This window comes from Callorhinus ursinus, unplaced genomic scaffold (assembly GCF_003265705.2).
Source record: "Callorhinus ursinus isolate GAN/ISIS: 27379988/994484 unplaced genomic scaffold, GSC_fseal_2.0 scaffold278, whole genome shotgun sequence".
In the NCBI taxonomy this organism is placed as follows: Eukaryota; Metazoa; Chordata; class Mammalia; order Carnivora; family Otariidae; genus Callorhinus; species Callorhinus ursinus.
The window spans coordinates 41,855-47,378 of record NW_027397334.1 but is presented as its reverse complement, the minus strand read 5'-3'; the positions used below and the strand labels follow the sequence as shown (position 1 = coordinate 47,378).

The window sequence follows — 5,524 nt, the reverse complement described above, 5'->3', positions numbered from 1 at the left end:
AGGTTTTGGGGGAGGGTTGTGGAAAATGCGAATTCCAGATCCCACTGCTTCTACTGCACCCAAGACACAGGGGCTGCTGATTTAATCCTCCCACGAGTCTCTTGCTACCATGTGGCCTCCTTCAAGGGCGAGTGGGCTCTCCACGGTGGGTGAACCGGATCTGGGAGGGCTCGGCCTCCATCACAGTTTGATGTCGTCTCTGCTTCCGTGACCTGGTGCTGACGTGGTTGTTTGGAAGAGTAATGGACTCTGAGATGATTTCAGAGTGCGGTCAACCTGTCACTGCAGCACAAATACGCTTTATCTCCACCACTCACCCCCAGCTGTCATTTCCTTACCACATTTACAACTTCACACGGGGTGCTTCAGTTCGTTTTACCCCAAACAGGGACACTGTCCCACGGAACCACCACAGAACCCTAAGTGAGGAAATCATCGTGGTTTCCACATTTTAACCCAGACCACAGGCCCACTTCCACTGTCACCACCTGCCCCATGGTCTGAAAAGACTTTCTCCATTCGGATCCAGTTTTCTTTTTCTGGAGCTGCTCCCAAGACTTTCCATTATTTGTACAACCCTGAGGGATTGAAGGAGCACAGATGGCTCTAATCTGAGTGGTATTTTCTGTCTGGCTTCTGTCACTTGGGCTGTTTTCAGTGTCCATCCACGTTGTGACATGCATCAGTCCTTCATCCACTTTTTCACTGTGACTATTTATTAAATAGTCAATTAATAGTTAATTTAATTAGTCAATATTAATAGTCAATTAATTTCACTATTTATTAAACATAAATAACCTTTACCACCTAAAACATTTCAGGTACACAATGCTCTGGCCTTAGATGAGTTCCCACGGTTGTACCTCATTCTCCAGAACATTTTCATTCTCCCTGAGGGAGACTCTGTATGCATTAAACACCCACCTCCCCATGAATTCTCTGGAGAAGGGTCTATCCAAGTCCTTTGCCCATTTTAAAATTAGGTTGTCTTTTTGTTGAGGAGTTATAAAAGCTCTTTACATATTCTGGGCAATAGACTCTTACTAGATGCATAATGTACAAATATTTCCTTCCTACTGGGGGCTGTCTTTTCACTTTCAGGATAGTAACTTCTGATGTACGAAGTTTTTTTTTATATATTTTTTTTTAAAAGCGAGGGAGAGAGTGTGTGAGTGGTCGGGGGCAGAGGGAGAGGGAGAGAGACTCTCAAGCACGTGCTACACTCAGCGTCTAGCCTGACATGGGGCTTGATCTCATGACCCTGAGATCATGATCTGAGCCAAAATTAAGAACCAGATGCTTAATTTACTGAGTCACTCAGGCACCCCAAAAAGATTTTTAATTTTGAGGATATTATTTTATCTATTTTTTCTTTTCTTATGCTTTGATGTCAGATCTAAAAGCATTGGTAAATCCAAGGTTATGAATATTTACCCCTATTTATTTCTTCTAGAGTTTATAATTTTACCTCTTACATTTAAGCCTTTACTTATTTTGAGCTAACGTTTCTATGTGGTATGAGGTAAGGGTCCAGTTTCATTCCTCTGCACATGGATAACCAATTGTCCCCCAATGTAATGTTGTCCAACCTTGTCAAAATTCAGTGGACCATAGATGAAGGGGTTTATTTCTGGGCTCTCAGTTCAATCCCACTGATCTGTATGCATACCTTTTTTTAAAAAAGTATTTTATTTATTTAAATTTTTTTAAATTTCAATTCATTTAATTAACATATAATGTATTATTTGTTTCAGGGTGGATGCATACCTTTATGACAATATCACAACATTTTATTTACTGTTGCTTTGTATCAAGATTGAACTTTGGAAGTATGACCTTTCACCTTTGATTTTCTTTTTCAAGATTGTTCTGGCTATCTTGTGGTCCCTTGAAATTCCATATGACTGTTAGGATTAGCTTGTGCATTTGTTCCCAAAGGCCTTTGTGAATTTTCTTGGGAACACATTGAATTTCCACATTGTGTTGTGTACTATTGCCATCTTATCAATAGTATGTCTTTTTGTCACCGTGGGTTATCCTCAGAGTTATTTAGTCTTCCCTTTCTTTCTCTCAGCAATGGTTTGTAACTTTCAGTGTACAAGATTCACATCTTTATTACATCTATTCCTAAGTATTTGGTCAATGTTGATGTTCCCTAAAATGGAATTGTTTTCTTGAATTCCTTTTTGGATGATTCATTGCTTGTGTATACAAATAAGAGAGATTTTTATGTATTGAAATTTTGTCCTGTAACTGTGCTGAATTAGGTAACTGGCTGTAATCATTTTGTGTTGATTGTTTTAAGAAGCTCTCTGTATAAGATGATGTCATCTCTGGTCTCTGAATAGACCTAGTTCTACTATTTCCTTTCACATGTGGATGCCTTCTTTCTTGCCTTATTGTTCTGGGTAGAACTTTCAGTACAATACTGAGCAATGAGTGAAAGCCAGCATGATGGACTTGTTTGTGATTTCAGATTAGAGCTGTCAGTCCTCAAAATTGAGCATGATGTTTGATTAGGGTTAGGGCTGGGGTTAGGGTTAGGGGTTAGGTTTAAGGGTTAGGGTTAGGGTTAGGGTCTCCCTGTCAGCTGTACAGAGACCATTCTCCTCCGGTAACAAGATTGATCATTTCAGAACATAACCTTGAGCCTCTCTGTGATCCTTTCCCTACCTGCCTGTCCTCTCCAGCCTCACCTCTCCCACCATAGCCCCGCCTCTGGGGGCCACCCAGGTGTGTGGTTGTCCCACATGTGCCTTGGGCCTGACTCCAATCCTTTACATTCTCTGTGCCCTCTGCCAGGAGCACTCTTCTCTCCCCTTGCATCACATCTGGCTTGTTCCTCCATTGGCTGTGCGTCTACTTGCTCCCTGGGAACCTGACTCATGTCTGCTGGGTGTTGTGCTTGTCCCCTATTTCAATGTAGTACCCGCCTTCCTTGTGTGAGTGATTTACTAAATTGCCAGGTATGGGGCAGGCACAGGGAAGTAGTCTTAGTGCCTGTGTAAAAAAATCAGTCTCAGGGAGCCTGGGGGGCTCAGTCGTTAAGCGTCTGCCTTCGGCTCAGGTTGTGATCCCAGGGGCCTGGGATCAAGTCCCATGTCAGGCTCCCTGCTCAGTGGGGAGCCTGCTTCTCCCTCCCCCACTCCCCCTGCTTGTGTTCCCTCTCTAGCTGTCTCTTTCTCTGTCAAATAAATAAAGTCTTTAAAAAATCAGTCTCAGAGGGGCTCACCACACTTGCTGACAATGGGGGAGCTGCTGTCCCCACAGTGGGGAGCATGCAGTTCCCTCAAAGGGGGACCAGCCACGTGAGGTGGGTGGACAAGACTTCCAATGTTTTGGGGCCAGAGAGATGTAGACCTGAACCTGGAAGATCACACCCTTGGATTCAAGGCTGGGGCATAAGCAAGCCCCCTCTTTTTCTAGGGGTCGTCTTTCCCCTTCCCTGCCCACAGGTTGGACCTGATTCCTGATCTGGGGGAATTCGAGGGTGACCCCCTCCTAGGAATACCAGTGGTTTACTGATGGAAGTTGTCAGCCAGAGGCCCAGTAGCCTTCCAGGGAGGACCCTACAGGGTGGAGACAGCTCTTTTGGGGGCGAGTGACAGCCCACTCAAAGCAAAGTGGGACACGTGGCCGGCCCTGCTGATACTACCCACTCTGTAGGGCATAGAAACAGGGGCTGTGCCCAAAGGTGCTCAACTCATGGCAGGTGGGGACAGAGCCTACAGGGGGGCAGCTAGGGGAGGGCACCTGCAGGATTTGCCTGGGAGCTCAGCACATGGGGAGTGTTCCTGGCTCCAGCATGCTGACTGTGGGGCTGCATGGGTTTCCAGCCTCCAAAGCCTCAGGCTCCCCTTTGTAAGATGGGGTGTTGATGGCCCCCATCTCTGGGAGCAGAAGGTAGGGAGGCCCTGCTGGCAGATTCACTCAGGACAGGTCAGGAGGTGGCTGTTGTTTAAAGCAGCCCAGGGCCTGTTCCCATGACGAAAGTGCACACGTCCATGGCCCCCAACTCTGGGGTCCTGCCGCCAGCCTCTGGCAGTGACCCTCTTCCTGTCCTATCCCGTGCCCCTGTGGATACAGGGTCTTCCTGGAGCTGTTCCTGCAGAACCACTTCATGGTGGACACAGGGTCATCTATTATGTCTTCACCGACCAGCTGGTTGCTGTGTCCCGTGTACCCCTCCAGGAGCACTGAAGGGTGGTGGTCCTTGAGGTCTGCGGCACCCCACGCTGGCAGGATGTGTCCATGCAGCACATGGCAATGATCAGCTGCTTCTGTGAGCAGCACTTACTCCATGAGGTGGATGACCTGGTGTGCGGGGACATGGACATGAAGTTCTGTGACCACGTGGGCATGGAGAGCTTATGCCCCCTCTTTGGCACCCTGCACCCTGGTTTCTCCTGGGTGGCCCATGAGGACTTAAGCTATGAGCACTGGTCCCAGTCCCAGGCCCACATCCCCAAGGACCAGGGCGACTTTTACTACCTGAGGGCCTTTTTTGGGGGGTTGGTGGCGGAGGTTCACCGACTGACCTCGGCCTGTCACCAGGTGATGGTGGTCAGCTGGGCCAATGGGATCCAGGCCATGTGACACAATAAGACCCACCTGAACAGGTACCTGCTGGACAACAAGCCCATCAGGGTGCTATCCCTGGAGGACCTGCGGGACCCATGGTGGCTGAGCTGGCCCCGGAGAACCTGTGGGACCCTCAGCTGCTGGGCTGACCCTGGGTCATGAAGAAGCTGAGATTCAAGCTGTGCCCAAGAATCACTGGGACACCCGGAACTCAAGAGGGGCTGTCCCCATCTCCATCAGGGGGTGCTGCCCTCAGCAGAGCCATCAGAGCAGGTTCCTACTTCTGTCCCCTCGAAGGAGAATGTGGAGCCTAACACTGCCTGCACGGGCATGTCCAGCGCCCCAGCCGCACCAGCTCACAAGAGGCCTGCCTGGGGACACATGGTCCTTTCTTTGTGTTCACTACATTTTGATAGCTTCTGGGACATTTGCAGCTGTGAACGGCTCCAGTTTTATGTCAGATATTTTTGTGTGTCAATGCTGAGCAACCATTTTTAAAAAGAACAATTGAGGGAAAAGGTTTTCTCCCTGGTTCTAAACAGATACCGCCTAGTGGGGCTGGGAGCAGCCCTGTAGCAGCCATGGAGCTAGAATGGGTCCTGGCTGGATCTTCCCTCCCATTCCCTGCACCTTGCTGTGGCCATGAGGCTTCAGGGTTAGGGTTGCACCGAGCCATCTCTCAGACCCCCAGTGCCCTCACCGCCAGAGGCCTTGACCGTGGCCACTAGCTCAGCCTCCAGGAGCATGGAGCCCTCTGGGTTATTTCCATTTCCTGCCTTGGATTTATTTTTTATTTATTAATTTTATTTAATTTTTAAATTTTAAATTCATTAGCCAACATATAGTACATCAGTAGATTTTGATATAGTGTTCAATGATTCATTAGCTGCCTATAACACCCAGTGCTCATCACAACATGTGCCCTCCTTAATAACCATCACCC

The 5,524-nt window shown here is 48.0% G+C and overlaps 1 pseudogene; it reads left to right on the top strand.

Moving 5' to 3' along the window:
• Nucleotides 1-3,877: 3,877 nt before the first annotated feature.
• LOC112814567 (histo-blood group ABO system transferase-like) lies at nucleotides 3,878-4,730 on the top strand (annotated as a pseudogene).
• The last annotated feature ends 794 nt before the right edge of the window (nucleotides 4,731-5,524 follow it).